Here is a 19,782-nt window from a genome sequence, read left to right as displayed (position 1 = left end):
TCAGTAGGAAGAAGTCAGTGTCCTCTCAAAAGCCGCCTTCAAAGCAGAGGCTGCTTGGGTAGCATGTGTGATCTGAATATTACCTGCTTACATGGCAGTCAGTGATGCAAGGACCACCCAATCACGTGTGTAGCTGATTTGTGAATTATTACACCAGGTCAAGAAACCTAGCTCATAAGTATGTACCATGGCAACCCTCAAAGTTCAGATACACCATTTCAATTATATTAATCTGCAAATCCAGACTATTTCCCCAAAGTCATGCTTCCATCATTTGTGAGTTTTGAGAAGGGTAGGAGGGTATACCTGAGGCATCTTTTCTCTGCTCCCATCTCCTTCTCTATATATTCCCAACATTGTCCTCCCCCCCACCCTCCCCCACTCCCCCCCACCCCCACACACCATCTCTCTCTTCTTTAGCACCTATTTGGTTAAGGTACATTGAACTAAGTCACTTGCAAGATTCAGTCTTTTCACCTGAAGTATAGCCATCAGCCCTGGGGTAAAAATAGCTTTTTTATTTTATTTTGTTTTATTTGGATTTTTTTCTGCTACCTTTAAGCGGGTAAATGAAGATTCAGAAGAAAGCCTTATGCATACTTTAAAAAGAAATTATTTTCTTATTATGGAAGTAATCGTGTTCGTTGTAAAAACTTTAGAAATATAGATCTGTATTTTTTTAATGTTGTGTGTGTGTGCACATTTAGTTTTATTTCAAGGAAGCAACTTGTAAACATTTAACATTTAAAACTGAGCATCGTCTTTCCTTGCCAGTGAAACAAAACGAAAACTTTAAAGTAAGCAGAAACAAAATTATGATAGAAAATCTCAATTCCAAATAAGATCCTACAGGTTCTGCTGATTCTCCCATTGACTGGCAGGATCAAGTCCTCATAAGGAGAGAATTTTATTTTAAAAGTGTCATCTTGAACTGCAAGGATCGCCATTAAACATCACAATTAAATGCGTCAAAGAAGAAGCCTTGTTGTCAAAGTGCCCACTTAATCCATCCAAACATCTGAAACCCACCCTTGGCTGACCTTCTATAACCTCAGTTTCTAAAGTTGTTTTTTTTTTTTTTAAACAAGAGAAAGTAGACAGATACATGTTGGTAAATGCTAACTGTCCATATTTCCACAAAGACACAGTGTAATCTCTGAGCCAGTATAAGAGAAAGGAGGGAAAAACTAGAATTCTATCCACTACTACACAAGAGTGTAGCACTCTCCAGCTTCCAGCAGAGCTGAGGGAGCAAAGAGTTTTTCTTTTTTCCCCAAAGAGCACAGCAGTATTGAGCTCATAAAGTTTTTGCTAAGACAGGAAGGGATAAAAATGAATTTGGAACAGAAATGGGTAGAGATTTTTTTTTCCCACTGTATTCTGTGCTAGGTATTTCACTGCTCCACCCTGTCACCAAGTAAGTTGAGCACCACGTATAAAGGGAAACAAAAGAGACTTCAACAAACAGGGTGAATGAGCACAAGAGGAGGGAAAAAAGACTGCAACTTGCTCCCAGGGACTGGAGAAAATAAAAAAAGGAAGTTTCGAATCTATCAGTGTTCCATTAGTCATGTTCTCCTTCTTCCCCCTCATCATCATCATCATCTTCTTCTTCTTCTCCTTCCCCTTCTTCATCATCCATGTTGGGAACCAAGTAGTACTGTGATGGATTTGGCCAAATATCATCTTTGATGACCTCTCCTAACTCATCTTCACCTGCATCAGAATGGTCAGGAAACCAGGTGAAGAAACTCTCTGGTTCCTCATGCTGTCTCTTCCTGCTGGCTTCATTCTGCCCTTGACTTGTACGTGTGGTCACATCCTTTCCAGATTTCCATTTGATTTCAGTGGACTTTGAAGATGAATTACCACTCTCATTCAGACAAAATTCTTTGGATGGAACTTTCTTTTCAAAGTAAGGGTTTTCCTCAAAATAAAAATCTATTTTGTAACCTGATTTAATACCCTCAAATTCTGTCACTTCAACTCTTGTCGAAAAATGCAGCACCTCCTCATCCTCCTCCCCAAACAGTGCAGACACTTGTGCGTGGTTGACAAATATTTTAACTAAAACTTTGGGATTTGGGGCATCAACTGGAGTTTGTTGTATTTCTGTCCTACTTTCAAAATCTCCTCACTGGCTTGTTCGTTAAGTCTATTTCATTTTGTACTTCATCAATATGTTCAGTTGCTTCTTGCTGTTCTTTTTCTCCCTTCAGAAAGTGCTGAGGAGTTGACGCCTCAAAAAAGGTTTTTTTGTTTGAGGTGGGAGCGAAGACTGGTGTCGGGGGGCCTACTGTGACAAAAGTCCAGGAAACAAGAGCAGACGCGCATCTGGAAGAAGCTTTGATTACTCCAGATACAAATTTATTGTATTGTATTGTATTTTTTAAGTTTTATCTACTTAAGTAATCTCTACACCTAACATGGGGCTCAAACTCATGACCCCAAGATCAAGAGTTGCATGCTCTTCTAACTGACCCAGCGAGGTGCCCCAGGTACGTATTTTTTTTAGCAAGGAAAGATAACATCCCACATCCTGACGCCCAGAAATAAGCATGGCTGACTAACATTTTGATGCAGTTTGTCAACTTGCATATACTTTTAAATCTCTGAATTACCATAGTCAGATCACCCAACTAGTCTGTCTAGAAGAAAGGCAGATTCTGAGAGGAATAAATAGCAGGTTGATGACCTCCCCCATCCTCCCACACACACACATACACACACACACACACACACACTCCCCACTCTATGTCTAGGAGCACTCTGAGGGACCATATCAATCAGTTTTCAAACTCTTGCAAAAGTTTCTGTCCTGGTTGCTAAGTCTCCCCATTTGTCTCCAGTCAAACATTATTCCAATGTTGACCACTTGGCCTCAGATCATCAACTGACAGGTAGAATATAAATATACAGTAAAAAGGAAAAGACCTCCCAAATTTTTGAAAGGAGAAAAACAACTTTCACTAAGGCTAACTGGCTGGGCTAGTTCAGTGAGGAAGCACATACTCTGAACATGTGGACTCCATATTTTGAAAACTCAACTCATGCTGAAGAAATTTACATCTACCAGGAGGAAAAATAATGTCTCTTGGTAGATTTTACAAATGCCTGCAGTTGAAAATGTATGTCCATGGACATGTCCAGACTCATTTTACATATAAAATATATACAAACTTGCACATCTTAAGAACATTTGCTAGAAAAGAATATTTTAACTATAAGTAGTATCCTCAAGAGAATATTAAAAAAAATAATTAAGGTTGTAATTCAAGAAATAAATACAATAAAAAAGGTAGGGCCCAAGAATAAAAAAGAGTTCTTAGAAATTAAAAATATGGTAGGTTAAGCAGAAATTTTAAAAACAGATTGAAAAATAAAAATCAAAGAAATCTCAAAGAAAGTAGAAAATACAGGTAGATTGAAAATGTGAAAGAAAGGCTAAATTGTAAAGTATAAATCCAAGCAGTGAATGTTCGATAACTAGAAGCTCCAGAGAGAACAGATGAGATGACAGGAAACTATAAACAAAAAAATAATAAAAAAGAATTTCTCAGCTGAAAGACACGAGTCTCTAGACTGAAGAGAGCAGGAAAAAAAATGCTATCATGCCAGACACAGTGAATGAAAAAGGAACCCCGCTCAGTCACAAAATGGTGAAATTTCAGAATATCAAAGATTTTTTAAAAGGTTTTATTTAAATTCCAGTTAGTTAGGGGCGCCTGGGTGGCTCAGTCGGTTGAGCATCCGACTTCAGCTCAGGTCATGATCTCGCGGTCCATGAGTTTGAGCCCCGCGTCGGGCTCTGTGCTGACGGTTCGGAGCCTGGAGCCTGCTTCGGATTCTGTGTCTCCCTCTCTCTCTGCCCCTCCCCTGCTCATGCTCTGTCTCTCTCTCTCTGTCAAAAATAAATAAACATTAAAAAAGAATTTAAAAAAAATAATAAATTCCAGTTAGTTAACATAACATATAGTGTAACATTAGTTTCAGGTGTGCAATAGTGACCCCCACACTTACATGCAATAATTAGTGCTCACTGCAGCAAGTTCACTCCTTAATCCCCATTACCTATTTAACCACCCCCCACCCAACTCCCCTCTGGTAACCATCATTTTGTTCTCTATAGTTAAGAGTCTGCTTCTTGGGATTGCCATTCTCCCTCTCTCTCTTTCCCTATGCTGGTTTGTTTTGTTTCTTAAATTCCACATATGAGTGAAATCGTATGGTATTTGTTTTTCTCTGACTTATTTCATTTAGTATAATACTCTGTAGTTCCATCTGCATCATTGCAAATGGCAAGATTTCGTTCTTTTTTATGGCTGAGTAATATTCCACTGTGTGTGTGTGTGTGTGTGTGTGTGTGTGTGTGGACACTTGGGTTGTTTCCATAGTTTGGTTATTGTAGATAATGCTGCTATAAACATAGGGGTGCATGTATCCCTTTGAATTAGTATTTTTGTATCCTTTGGGTAAATACCTCCTAGTGTAATTGCTGGGTAATAGGGTAGTTCTATTTTTAACTTTTTGAGGAACCTCCATACTGCTTTCCAGAGTGGCTGCACCAATTTGCATTTTCACCAAGACAGTCCATGCTCATGAATCAGAAGAACAAATACTGTTAAAACAGCTCTACTACCCAAAGCAACATACACGTGTAATGCAATCCCTATCATAATATCAAAGGTCTCTTAAAATCCAAAAATTTTCAGAGAGGAAAAGTAAATTGTCTTCCTTTCTAAAAAATCAGATTGGCATTAAACTTCTCTTTAGCAATACCAAATGCTACAAGACAATGGAATTCTGCCTTCAAAGTTCTGAGAGAAAATTATTTTATTTTATTCAATACTCAAATTATTAATTAAATTTGAGAGTAGAATAAAGACATTGTAAGTCAAGGAAGAACTCAGTAAGTTTACCTCCAATATTCCCATTCTATGGAAATGACTCAAGGATGTGTTCCAGAAAAATAGGGGAGTAAACTAAAAATTTGTGGAGCTCAAGAAACAATTAAGCCAGTCAGGAGAAAATGGAAGGAAGACCTAGGGTGACAACTTTTCACCAAATGTAGAACCCAAAAATCCAGTTTAGAGCTGGTAGAACAAGGTCTCCAAAAGGTACGTGTCTGGAAAGAAAATGTACATGAGAAAGAATTCAGATTTGATAGTATCGTGAAGAAGTTGGAATATCAAGTTGTAAAAAATGCAGCAATGCAGGATATGGGGTGGGGCAAAAGAGACAATTAGAAATCCCAAGAAACACACAAGACTATGTAAAAAAGATATGTAACTATAGTACAGTACGTGGCTGATCTGTTAACAATCTTCATATAGAAAAAGGTTGTAAACCCTGTTGACCAATTTGCAGCTCTTGGAATCAACGCACACACCAGGAAAAAGGAACACTTAGGTCTGGTGGTAGAACAAGATGCATGTTCCCTTTCTTGACAACAGAAGTTAAAACTAAGCATTTGGGGGGCACCTGGGTGGCTCAGTGGGTGAAGTGTCTGACTGTTGGTTTCGGCTCAGGTCATGATCTCACAGTTTGTGAGTGCAAGCTCCACATTGGGCTCTGCACTGACAGTGCAGAGCCTGCTTGGGATTCTCTCCTTCTGCCCCCCCTCCTCCACTTGTGCTCTCTCTAAATAAATAAATAAATATTTTTAAAATGTTTCCAAAAGAATTAAGCATTTAAATGTGGTAGAAAGGAATACAGAGATGAAGGAAAGGATAAAGACGTTCATATGTTCACCTCACAAAGTGAAGCGTCAAGAAATATTGTCAGTAGTTGATGGAATTAAAAATAAGGATGTCACTATATAAAACTATATTTTCATACAGTTACAAAGGCAACTAACAAAGGATCTAAAAATGGTGACGTAATCATATTGAAGCGGAGGAGAGGAAGGCCGAGTTTGGAAGATGGAAGATAAGTGAACTCAATCTATGTCTATCATCAAAGAAATCAACAGAGATTGTCTAAAATTGTTAAAGAGGAAAAGAAAAACAATCCACTGAAGAGTGTGTAATAGTCTGACAACCATAGCACAAAGGCCAGGACAGGAGAAACAGAGCTGTGGTGAAGATTCTTATGCCATACGTGTAATGGCATATCATCACCTAAAGGAAGGTTATGATAAATGAAAGAGGTACAAAATATTTCTGCTTCCAGTCAAATGGAGTAAGACGGATGAGATTTACCATCCTGCTTGAAACAACTAAATCATCAGACAAAATATATGAAAAAATGGCACCCAATGTAGTGGACTTTAGGCAATAAAGGACAACGATCATTGAAAGAGAAAAGAGAGAATATAATGTATGTCTACGCAAACACTTGTGCACAAATATTCATAGCAACTCTATGGGTAATAGCCCCAAAGTGGAAACAACCCCACTGTCCACCAAAAGATGAATGGAAAAAGAAATTGTGTTACATTCATACAATGGGATGTGCCACATAGCAGTAAAAAAGAATAAACGACAGATACACATAACTACACGGACGAGTCTCAAATTAATTATGCTGAGTAAAGGAAGCCGCCCCTCCAGTTGTACTTACCGTAAGATTGCGTTTATATAAGATTATAGAAAGAGGAAACTAATCCATGTGACAGAAAGCAGATCAAAGACTGTAGAGAGAGATAGGAGGGATGATTTTAAAGAGGCATGAAGCAAGTTTCAGGGGTGATAGGTATGTTCACTCTCTTGATTGTGGTGATAGTTTCATGGTGTACACAAATGTCAAAAATTTTCAAATTGTTCACTTTTAATATAAGTGGTTTATTTTATGTCAATTATACCTCCATGGTCGGGCTCTGTGCTGACAGCTCAGAGCCTGGAGCCTGTTTCCGATTCTGTGTCTCCCTCTTTCTCTGACCCTCCCCTGTTCATGCTCTCTCTGTCTCAAAAAAAAATAAGTGTTAAAAAAAAATTAAAAAAAAAAAAGGGGGCGCCTGGGTGGCTCAGTCGTTAAGCGTCTGACTTCGGCTCAGGTCATGATCTCGCAATCCGTGGGTTCGAGCCCCACATTGGGCTCTGTGCTGACAGCTCAGAGCCTGGAGCCTGTTTCGGATTCTGTGTCTCCCTCTTTCCCTGACCCTCCCCTGTCCATGCTCTCTCTCTGTCTCAAAAATAAATAAATGTTAAAAAAAAAATTTTTTTTTTAAATTATACCTCCATGGTTAAAAAAGAAAAGAAAGATATTGCGTAAACATATTACAGCGATAAACAATAATACGTGACAAATATATATTTATACATATAACACATAACAAGTACATAAAAATATATAACAAATAATAGCAAAATAAATAATATACAGTATGTCATAAACATACTCTTTTTATTTTTTTTTTAAATTTTTTTAACGTTTATTTATTTTTGAGACAGAGAGAGACAGAGCATGAACGGGGGAGGGTCAGAGAGAGAGGGAGACACAGAACCAGAAGCAGGCTCCAGGCTCTGAGCCATCAGCCCAGAGCCTGACGCGGGGCTCGAACTCACAAACCGTGAGATCGTGACCTGAGCTGAAGTTGGCCGCTTAACCGACTGAGCCACCCAGGCGCCCCATTAACATACTCTTTTTAAATATTTAGTTATTTTGAGAGAAAGAGGGAGAGAGAGAGATCCCAAGCAGGGTCCATGCTGTCAGTGCTGAGCCCGACGTGGGGCTCGATCTCATGAACTGTGACCCAAAATAGAGTCAGATGCTTAACTGACTGAGCCAACCAGGTGCCCCTGTCATAAATGTATTCTTTTACAGATACGGTAACTACCAAAAGAGCTAAAAAGAAAAACTGTTAAAAGTGGTTCCCCGTGTGAGCGATTGGGGAAAGGCGTTATTCAAGAGGAGGATGGGGAACTGTTGCTTCTTAGAATAAGCCTTCCGGATTAGTTCATTTTTAACAATGTACATATGTGTCATTTCAGATGCACAGAGAAGCAGATGCTAGGACGGGATTTGACAAGCCAGAGATTTACTGAGGGGAAGCCTATGAAGGACAGAGGGAGATAGAGTAGGAATAGACAAAGAGAGGGTCAGACCATGATCAGGTCCGCTGCCTGTGAAGGGAGAGGGGGAAGTAAAGATTGGATAGGAAGAGCCTCAGAACCTGGCACAGTTCTGAGAAAGCCTCGACAGGCTGTTGGGGTAGGGTCTGCACAAAAGTTGCCCATGAGAGGAATCCTGTATCAGGCAGGGTGGACCGGCACTGGTACCCAGGTACCTCAGTAGTGTTCCGTCAATGGCCCAGAAGGGTGGGGCTCCGCGTGAGTGCTATAGGCTCCAAAGATGTGGCACCTGGGCTTGCCATTCTGCCAGGCACCCACAGTAGGTTCTCTTAAGGGGACATCTGAACAATGTATCTCTGTGGCTGCCACAGCAGGCATTGAATTGATTTTTATGTTGTTCAAAAAGTTGTTTTAAGAGAAGAATAAATTGGGGCGCCCCGGTGGCTCAGTCGGTTGGGCCTCTGACTTCGGCTCAGGTCATGATCTCACAGTTCTTGAGTCCGAGCCCCACATCAGGCTCTGTGCTGACAGCTCAGAGCCTGGAGCCTGCTTTGGATTCTGTCTCCTTCTCTCTCTGTTCACCCCTGCTTGTTCTCTGTCTCTCAAAAATAGGTAAAGATTAAAATTTTTTTTAAAAAAAGGGATAAATTCCTCTAATCAACAGGTGAAATGAATAAACATCCAAGTAGCACAGTCTTTTTCTTTTTCTTTTTTTTCCAGCAATTCTATACATTATTCGGTGCTCATCGTAATAAGGATACTCTTTTTTTTTTATTTTTTTTTATTTATTTTGAGAGAGAGAGAAGAGCAGAGAGAGAATTCTAAGCGGGCTCTGTAGCACAAAGCTCGAGGCGGGACTCCAACTCACAAACCGTGAGATCAAGATCTGAGTGGAAATCAAGAGTTGTACCCTTAACCAACTGAGCCACCCGGGTACTCTTACTATCACCTATTTCACTTAGCCTCCTACACCACCCCTTCTGGTAACCACCCATCTATTCTCTATAGTTAAGAGTTTGGGTTTTTGTTTGTCCCTTTTTTCTTTGTGTTGTTTGTTTCTTTGTTTGTTTGTTGCACAGTCTTTTATAAAGGGCATCACCCACCTGGTTGGTACTGTGTATTTTGCATTCCTTGTTTGTTTAAAGGTATTGCATGGAGTAGGTTAAATTTATTTGTTTTTTTCTTAATTGAAGGGTTACAGTGAAAAACTGGAGAGGCAGCCATTTTCTTAAAAAAATATGCATAGAGTCAAGGAATAGGAGTCAACAAAGGAAGAGAGTCAAAGAATGGAGTCAACAAAGAGGAGGGTTGCTTGAGGACCTATAGATTCTGAAGAAACAATCTTGGAATTACATACAGCCATTTAGAACAGACTGGGCTCATTAGAAGCCCTCTAATTCTGTAAGTCTCAAAGCTCAAAAATTCCCAATGACTTCACAAATAAGACTAACAAATAATAAATTCTGCTTACAGTACAAGTAATTGGAAAAAAAAACCAAAACTGCCATTTAGAGACCAAGTCGTATCTCTAACATTCTAGGTCCTGAATCATGATTTTTCCATGCCTAGTCAAAAAAAAAAAAAAAAGAAGAAGAAGAAGAAGACAAAAATTTATAAAAACAAAATGCTCCCAAACACTTCATCCCACCCTGCATAATGGCAAGTGTATACGTTCTGCAGGGCAGGGGCAGAGAGGAAAGAGATGGCCGTCTTCACAATTGTGACTGAAGTTTCTCACTTTTGTTAACTTTATATAAATACATGACCATGTGAGGGGCACCTGGGTGGCTCAGTCGGTTGGGCGGCCGATTAGAGCTCATGATCTCGCAGTTTGTGAGTTCGAGCCCGGCGTCGGGCTCTGTCCTGAGCGCTCAGAGCCTGGAGCCTGCTTCCGATTCTGTGTCTCCTCTCTCTGCCCCTTCGCTGCTTGCTCTCAGTCTCTCTCTCTCTCTCAAAAATAATAAACAATAAAAAAATTTTTTTTTTATAATACACGACCATGTGAACACATTGCTAGCACCCCTCCCAGGGCCTTGGAAAGGGCCCTGCTGCTGATGCTTTCATCAGCATTTAGTAAATTCACATTTCTACACAGCCCTATTTGAAGAGGAACAGAAAATTAAAGGAGTGTAGATTCTCTTAACAAGTTTGTGGATATAAATACGGGTTGCTGGGCAGGGAGTGGCCCTTTACACACATGTTAGTACTGAAAATAAAAAGAATGTGTGCAGAGGCGACTGGTCGTTGGTATAAATCATTTCCCATGTGTCTGGCACCCCCAGACACTGATCACTCCCTGCCAGGCCCTGGCTCCAAACCCATGACACCCTCACGGGCCTTCTGCACGCTTAGGGCACAGTCACATCTGATTTCCCTGGGAACCTGTCACTCAGAGCAGGGAGCTGAATGACAAGAATGAGCAAGGCACATTATTGGGTTTTGTTATTAAAGAAAATGAACTTGGCTTGTTGAAAGCATGGTATACAGCATATGGTCACAACTTCTTTTTAAACGAGAAAGAAAATGAAAGGAAGTACATGCAAATATTAATAATAGTTCTCTTTGGGTGTCAAAAGTATGGGTAATTTTTATTAGCTTTCCCTCCGCATTTTCTTTAATAAGCATGTATTGTCTTATTTAGGAAAAATAAACTTTAAAAAGCATTTACAAAAAAAGGTATTAACTTTAGACAAGTATGCATATACAATATGTGTATTAATACATGAGATATGCAAGGAACTAAGGAGATTTATTCATTTATTTTAAAAGATAAAACCTTTATTTTATGTTGATCTATTTTTGAGAGAGAAAGAGGCAGAGCATGAGTGAGGGAGAGACAGAGAAAGGGAGACACAGAATCCGAAGCAGGCTCCAGGCTCTGAGTTGTCAGCACAGAGCCCGACGCAGGGCTCAAACTCACGAACCCCAAGATCATGACCTGAACCAGTCAAAAGCTTAACCCAATGAGCCAGGAACCCCGGGAAATGAGGAGATTTAAAGCTTCCGAGGACTCCTGGTAAGAGTATTTCACGTGGTAGATATTCCGAGTGTGATCAGAGGATCAGAAAAGCAACGAATCCCCGGGTTGAAATGACCCTTGTATTCATTATCTCTGGCTGCATAAAAAATTACTCCAAAACTTAGCAGCTTAACCCGGGAAACATTCATTATTTCACACAGTTCCTATGGGTTAGGAATCTGGGTATGACTTAACCGAATGGTTCTGGCTCAGGGTCCCTGTCGAGGTTGCAGTCAAGCTGTCTGGCAGGGGCTGCAGTCATCTGAAGGCTTATGCAGCACTGGAGGATCTGCTTCCAAGATGGCTCATTCATATGGCTGCTGGCAGGAGGCCTCAGTACCTTGCCACATGATGATTCACAGGGCTGCCTGACTGTCCTCACAACCCAACAGCTGGTGCCTCCCAGAGGGAATGATCAAAGAGACAAAGAGAAAGATTGGGAGGCAGAAGCTAGAATGTCTTCTACGATTTAGCCCAGGAAAGGACATACCATCACTTCTGCCACAATCTTTTGTTGCACGGACCAATCGTGATGCCGTGGATTGTAGGAAGTGACTACAGCGGGGCATAAATTTCTGGAGGCAGGGATCAGGAGGGGCCTTCAATGTTCCATCCCCGTGGCATCCTTGAGAAACTAAAATTTGCCACACAAGAGTGGCAAAATAGAGAAATTTTTCCAGAGCAATATTGAGCTTGTTAGTCAAAATAATTTAAGCCTATAAAGGAAATAGGTATTTGAATTCTATTTTATATTCTGACTGATCAGAAATGGCTCTTCTGAAAACTTACTATATTACTGGTTATGAGTATAATGTGGCTTTTTAAAATGTCAATTGGTTTCACTTCTTGGAAAGTTAGAGAAGTTTCTTCCTCCTGTCTTCAGAGAAGATTGGGTAGGACAAAGCAGGGATTTTTCTTTCCTTTTACAAACTTTACATTTTGGTTGCGTGGCTGTCCATATTTTTGTAGGCAAAAACAAACAAATACCCTTCAGTGGTTGTTTTCAGACCAGCTAGATGTCTAACTGATAAAAATTAATTCATCTCCCCCCTGCAGGTCAAATCTGTAATACTGTCCCCAGATTCCAACATAAGGAAAAAGCGGTTCATGAAATCAACTTAGAAGCCATATTGTTAAAAACAGTAGCCAGAATGGAAGGTCTCTCTGACTTGGGATTTTGTTTTCAAATGAGTTAATTTATTAAGGTGAAAAAGCATAATAACATCAAAATTTAACCTACTTTAATACATTTAACCAATGGCTTTAATAATAAGAGTAAACTTAGGTGAAATGAGAAATGTCTTCAAATTTGCGATGTAAGATGATAGAAATATGGGACAGTGCGTCACGTCCTCAGAGCTATTCCTAACCAGAAAGAGAATAGGAGTTAGTATTTGCCATTACTGCAGACTCTTCAAGACCAGGAATTCTCCTGTCTTCAAATCCCAAGTGCCCAGTAGAATGCTAGGTATAAGGAGAAGGTCAGGAAGTATTTGCTGAATGAAGAAGGAAGGGAAAAGCAATAAATGTTTGAGGGAAATGATACACTACAAAAGTCATTCTCATCCTAATTTCCACTCTTCCCTTTGCCCGCTCTGTTCCCAACTTGCCCTGACTTCAAAGAGAGTAGTTCCCAGGAAGAGAGCTGAACTCAGCCTCAGCATCTATAAAATCACCAGATCCCCAATGGCTCCTGATTTGTCATTCCACCAAGTCCAGTTAATTCCCTCTTCACACTGATATTTTAAATTCTAGTCCATAATACTAAAAGAAATGAACACACCCCCCCCCCCACCTTCTTGTTTGGGGCATCTATTTTCGACACCATCCCACAAATTTCTCTGAATCTACTCTCTCCCCCAGTATAATGATGGAAATGGAACATAGGACTCTATAGCCGATGGATTCTAACTCCTGTCTTTTTATCCAGCTGGAAAGCTACTTACTAGCTCTTTGTCTTCTTTTAGTAACAGCTTTTCTCCTAGGAATCTGCACTCTTGCTGTTAAAATTCCCAGCAAGTTCAAAGGCACTCTCATCCCCTCAAGATCTGCCAGTTAACTCACTGTTGCTACTCGGTACTGCCTTTGATAATTTAGCCCTTCCCAGAGTCAGGTTTTTCTCTATCACAGGATAATATAAGGCTTTATCAAGCTGTCAAAACCCTGGATTTTGGCATAGCTTCCAAAAGGGTGTTGAAATATTCCCGAAGGATGAACCCTCTTGAACTAGGGAATCACTGAGGGGAAAGGAATGCAGGCAGGTCTGACAGGATCTGCAGCTTTCCCCTGATTTATTGTACCTTGCTTTATAGGAACTAAAGGCTCCTTCTGGTGAGTTCAGTACAGATGAGACACTCTCCGTGGATGGAGGATTTCACCACATGCTATTGGGTCATGCTTATCAAAACTCAGGTGTGCTCATCACTGACTCAGTAACCTCATTATTCACTTGGTTTCAAACTGTTTATCCCAGCACGCACTGTACCCCTCAAATATTTTTTCTTTGAGGGCTGAGATTTTATCAGGCACCATTATGGTTTCTGATAAGCTATTCAAAGTTTAAAGTACATATTTTTTTTTTTTTTAAGTCAGAGGCCTGCATCTCCAAGTACAGGGTGGTCCAGGATAAATCAGACCCATGAAAAATATAAGGACTATGGCTGGTCTTTTTGTAATTGTTGTTCGAAAAGTAATTGTCCCAAATTACAAACAGGAGAAAAAAAGAAAGAAGAAGAATATAAGGAATAATTCTAGGATAGTCTTTTGGTATGTTTCCTTTAGTCTTTTTTAAAAAACATAACAGGTTAAGTGAAAAAAATTAAGAATTTTATCACAAGATTTTGTCCCCATTATGCTACGGAGTCTGCTGCTTCATAACTTCGGCTTTTAAAGATGGCTTTGGGGGTGCCTGGGTGGCTCAATCAGTTAAGTGTCTGACTTCAACTGGGGTCATGATCTCACAGCTCGTGGGTCCGGGTCCCGCGTTGGGCTCTGTGCTGATGGCTCAGAGCGTGGAGCCTACTTCAGATTCTGTGTCTTCCACTGTCTCTGTACCTCCCCTGCTCACACACTCTCTCTCTCTCCTTCAAAAGTAAATAAACGTTAAAAAAATTTTTTGTTAAGATGGCTTTGACAGAGACAGGTTTTAGTGAACAAAATTAGGCTGGGAATTAAAAAAAAAAAAGGGAAAACAGAAGTCATCATATATTTTTCATTATATTATTTTTCATCATTATATTTCATCTTTGAATTATTTCATATATGTATTTTAGAGTTTTGCCGTTCCAAGCATTATCAATAATACATTATATATGTTTAAGGGAAACCTTGAACTTGTTTTAAGGTTTATTTACTCTACCAGGGATCAGTGACACTTTTCATCTCTGTTTCTTAAAAATTAAAGAATCCAGTCACATCAAAGAAGAGGAATTTCCAGAATTGAGTTCCATAAGAAACCAGTTGATATGAATGTGTTCCCCGAGGTATAAAAATGTTTTGCCAGTCCCAATACAGAGTGAGAAGATCTTAGGAGAATCTAACAAATGACACAATGCAGATTGCCTATCCCAAGTCCTCAGTCCTCAAAATTTAAATGCAGCATTCCACTTGCTCCTTTTTAAAGTTTAATAAGAAGAATAAGGTAATGTGTTGGAGGATTTTGGAAACTGAGTGAAGATGAAAGGAGCAGTGTCTTATGTTTGTGTTTCTTTTACATTTGATATCTTCCCATATTAGACAGGGAAAGAAAATATGCAAGAATACAAAGGGCAGTGTTTTTAATAAAACCTTGGCTGCTTTTCTCTAAGAACTAATGCAAACAATTTTATCTCTTTAGGGGTCATTTTCAAAGCAAAGGGAAGAAATAAATTGTCAGGATCCCATAAGGTACTTGGAAAATACACTCTTTTTGTGCTTTAACTCAGCTAGGGAAAAGAAACTGAGCAAAAAGCAAGATTTCACTCAGGTCTACTTCGGCCTCATGTGGAAGGAAGGAAGGAAGAAGGAAGGAATAGAGGTGTGTGTGTGTAGGGGGAACCCTCTCATACTCCATACCCTGTATCATAGCACTTATTAAAAAGAGACTTTAATATTTGTTCTTTAACTATACAAATTTGAGGGGTGCCTGGGTGGCTCAGTCGGTTATGAGTTGGACTTCAGCTCAGGTCACAATCTCGCGGTCCGTGAGTTCGAGCCCCGCGTCGGGCTCTGGGCTGATGGCTCAGAGCCTGGAGCCTGCTTCCGATTCTGTGTCTCCCTCTCTCTCTGCCCCTCCCCCATTCATGCTCTATCTCTCTCTGTCTCAAAAATAAATAAACGTTTAAAAAAAAAAAACTATACAAATTTGAGTTTTCTAGCAAGGGAAGAGAATTATATTTCTATTTTTCTGACATGATATGAAAACCTAAGTTAGCACAGAGACCCTGCTGTCAAGCTGGGGCCACCTGGGCTCCCCAGGAAGGAAATCCTTGGGAAGGATTGTATTTTATGGACCTACCTTTGACAATTCAGCTGTGCTTCATTCCTAGATGCATTTCTGCCTCATGTGTTAAAACAACCAGCAAAATGTGTCGTCCCTCAGGTGGGCACATTTGGAAGGACTAGAGGAGAACGAATGTACTTGGGCCACTTTCTATCTTAGAACAGCTACGAGGTGAGCTGCCACAGAAACAGAAACAGGGCACATCTGACAGGTTCTGGGTTTCCTTTTGAAAACAGGATATAGACCAGGCTTTCTGAAAGAGCCACTGAAGTTTGCAAAATGCTCTCTGCCCCTGGCTGATTGAGTGAAACAGAGCCAGCTCTTAGTTTGGATTGGAAATCATGTGAAACTTATTTATGCCCTTTTTTATTTTCTCCCTTTAACTCTCTATCCGTCATCGAGCAGAGTCTGAGCATCTGAGCCGAGAATCTGTGTCTGGAGCTGGTTTACATTCATACTGGAAATAAAACTCAATATAGGGTGAGAATCCAGGCTAACTGAAGTCAACTCTTTGTGAACAAAATAACCACTCTATGTCCCTCCTCAAAGCCTACAAGCTCCTGAGTAGTTCCCATAAATCCAGGTCCATTCAAAGGGTCTGCTCCTGGCTTTCCACCAGTAGCTTGCATCCACATGCATCAGATTCGACTGTCTCTTAAATCTGCAAAACGTTATCTGCCTCACGGTGCACAGACTACTGTCCCGAACTGTATTCAATCCAGATGGGCGGCTTTGCCACTTCCTGACTTCCATCCTATTACAAGTATGAATGTTTTGAAACCAGGCAACCAAGAGACTGATATCCCAACTGAATGCGAAGCATATAATATTTGGAGAAAGCTTTCTGGTGGTATCCCAGAAAATGAGGCTATTATGGCCCCCATTAACCACTGGATGTCTGAAATTTTCAACCTCCCAACATGTGGATCAGATCACATTTGTGGGAGGACATACCATGGGCATGCCCAGGGTCACACACAGTTCTCAGGGAACCAGCTTGACCTCCACATCTTTCCGTATCACTCACAAAAGAAAGTCAGAATATTAATTTGATATTAATATTAGTTTGAATAAATGATTATCACAGGAATAAGCCATAACCTTTTAAAAAAATAATTTGCAAGCACTGGTGACAACAATTTATTGCAACAGCTGATCGGATCCATTAGCATTTCAGCCCTAGTCTCCTCAGATCACTACCATTCCCATAAACATCAGAGCACTTCTCAATCATATGGTGGCAATTGGTTTATGTATCCACCTCTTCCTTGGGGGGCAGGGCCGAGTCTTGGCCATCACTTTATATAAACCAGTGCTCAGGCTATCGCAAGGATTCAATAACAGTTAGGAAAAGCAAGGGAGGGGCGCCTGGGTGGCTCAGTCAATTAAGTGTCTGACTTCAGCTCAGGTCAGGATCTTACGGTTCGTGAACTCGAGCCCCACGTTGGGCTCTGTGCATACAGCTTAGAGTCTGGAGCCTGCTTCAGATTCTGTGTCTCCCCCTCTCTTTGCCCCTCCCGTGCTCACGCTCTGTCTCTCTGTCTCTCAAAAATGAATAAACCTTTAAAAATTTTTTTAAAAAAAAGAAAGAAAGAAAAGCAAGAGAAAGTTACATTTATGCCTTGAATATCTCTAGAAGGATCCCCAGGAAACTGGTGTCGGGAGTTGTCTTTAAGCAGAAAATCTGGAGGACTGTGGTGTGAACTTGCTTTTCACTATATTATTTTGTATTCATTAGACTTTTTACTCTGTGTTTTATATGTGAGTGTGTTAGGATAGATATTTACTGGCTGCATAAACAAATAGATGAATGAACAAGCTACATCCAGGAGCACAAGGTTGACGCCCGAATATTTTTGGCTATACTGACTTAATGGCAGTGTTTTCCTGACCCTGAGTTTCGAATCCTTTTAGTGACTCATATTCAGTTGTGTGCCAGGTCAAGAGAGTGCTGACACTCCAACTGACTCAGTGTGTCCAGACATTTTTAGCCTCGGAAGAGACAAAGAACTGTCACAAAGGCTAGACTTTATTGGTTTGGTTTTGATGCATTCAGCAGAAATGGAAATGCTCACTGCTTTTCTCAAGATTAGACGTTGCGTCTTATCTGGAAAGAGCGACTATGATTACTTCTTTAAGATAAAGCTCTAATCCAAGCTCAAGGAAAACTGGAATTCTTTAGGAAAGAAACAAACAAACAAACAAACCACATTTGGTTCATGTCCTCAGCTTTGTGTCTCCTTTGAGCCCCAGAGAGGCATATTAATACTGTGAATCTGAGAACAGTGGCTTTGGGGTCAGGCAGAACTTTCCTAACTGCCCCAGGCCTCACAATGCTCGGTTGTATAGAAATTGGGAACAATGGTATCTATCTCACAAGGCTGCCATTAGGCCTACATTAGCTAATGTATTTAAAATCCCTGAAACATAGGGCTCAAAAGTAGTAGTTATTATTTTTATCCTAAAATAGTCTCATGGCCCCGTTCATCCTTTAAGTTGGCTGGGGATCGACACCAGTCCTTGCTTTGAGACAAGCTTTGAGGCTTACCTCTGATGTGCAACCACACTTTGAGTTTACGAATGTGTTGCTCCCTCCTGTAATGAGTATATTCTGGGTGTGCTGTTTTTGGCATGTCACTTCTTTTGCCTACAGTGTAAAGATCAGCAATAAGCTTGCTACTTCCAACATTCACCATGTCCTCTGCTTATCATAATCCCTGATCAGTCTTCTTCGATAGCATCACTTTTTATCCAACCGGGTCCAGATATATAGTTTGAGGGCCGCCCCGGTGCTGTTGGAAATTTGTCAGCCCTGTCCTTTAAAGGGTGTTGGAAGGACATCGGTGCTGCAATCAAACATTGTGACGGTCTTGCCATGCCAAAAGAATTTGAGATGAGTTTGGGTTTTTGTCGTTGTTGTTGTGGTTGTTGTTGTTGTTTGGAGTTGGGGGATGAGGGAGGCAGAGGCCAGAATTTTCTGAAACCACAATCCTCAAATTCCTGAATGTTCAGCGAGTTCGCCACGAGGTTTAAGGGCCCTGCTAACTCGTCTGGCTACTGCTGTTGTCTGGGCCTTCGATGACTGGCTGGGGTCGCCAGTTGGGGGGGGCGGGGGGGGCTGCCTTTCCCAGCATGGAAGTGTGCAGCTCTCCCCGCACCCCCTGCCCCAACAATGCCAAGAGCCAGAAACAAGGGGCGGGAGTGTTAGCAGGCCCCGCTTGAGTGGCAGCTGAGAGAGCCTTCATTGTGCCTGGCGCACCGAGAGCAGATTGTTATTCTGCAGGCATGCGTTAGAGCCTGGGCAGAAGGCGCCATGCTCTTGCCCCAGTGGTGTCTTGCTGCTGCTGGGAAGGAGAGGGGGCTGCCGTCGTGCAGAACTTCTGTGGGCCACGTTCCAAGAATTGTCCCTAGAGAGCCCATCACAAGGGGAAAACATTTGTTTCCTGAATTTATAACTCTCTTCCATTCCATGAGTTTATTTCCTTCCACCTTTCCCACCTCCTCTGCTGTAAAATGACATCATTCCGTTAACCCCACTCAATTATGATTATATTCTCACTACTTCAGGGTATCGTCACTTGAACATGTATACTTTGCATAAAGCTTTATCACATAAAGAGCCAAGTTGGAAATAATTCTCGTCTTCTGTTTCATTGTCATTGAAGTAACACCCTCTGGGAGGTTAGCTGCTGTCGATTTAGCCCAGTTACCAAAAGAATGAGGAGTCTGTTTCTACAAAGATTTTTCTGGGCTAGAGGGTTCTGAGGCATCGATCTATGAAATGACTCCCTCTTTGCTCCAGGTATTGAAGACTCAGCTCTCTGCGCTTACTCATTGGCGTGAACTCATAAAGGACCACTGCTAAAAAGTCTCCCAGATTCATCAGCCAAAGAGATGTGCTAGAATTAGTGTCTTGCGATTCTGGCGGTGGGATGTTTTGCAGCAATCAGAGACAGCACGGTATGACTACATCCGGGCAAATTGAATGCAGGAAGTGGTGACCAAAGATATGCAGAGATCATCTGGGGAAAATTTTGTAAAGGACCCAATAAACACATATCATCTCTTCTGCCTCACCCTTCCTCCTCCCCCCAACCCTCACCTTCCAGAAGAATTCATCAGCTTTGAAAGAATGAGAAATGTCAAATGCAGAAGGATTGTCTAGGGTGGAGTCTGCTGTGTTTTCCATTCCGCTTCTCCTCCCCCTCACCCCGCTACCATTCTGAGCCTGGAATATCAAAGGCACCAAAGATATTGAAACTCTTCCCCCA

General features: G+C 41.0%; 1 pseudogene; it reads right to left on the bottom strand.

Annotated features, from left to right (window-relative positions):
• Positions 1-1,564: 1,564 nt before the first annotated feature.
• LOC106975166 (protein SET-like) lies at positions 1,565-18,207 on the bottom strand (annotated as a pseudogene).
• Between the last annotated feature and the right edge of the window lie 1,575 nt (positions 18,208-19,782).

Source organism: Acinonyx jubatus, chromosome C2, assembly GCF_027475565.1.
Source record: "Acinonyx jubatus isolate Ajub_Pintada_27869175 chromosome C2, VMU_Ajub_asm_v1.0, whole genome shotgun sequence".
In the NCBI taxonomy this organism is placed as follows: Eukaryota; Metazoa; Chordata; class Mammalia; order Carnivora; family Felidae; genus Acinonyx; species Acinonyx jubatus.
Note: the sequence above shows the minus strand (reverse complement) of the source record. Positions and strands in the feature narration are given on the sequence as shown.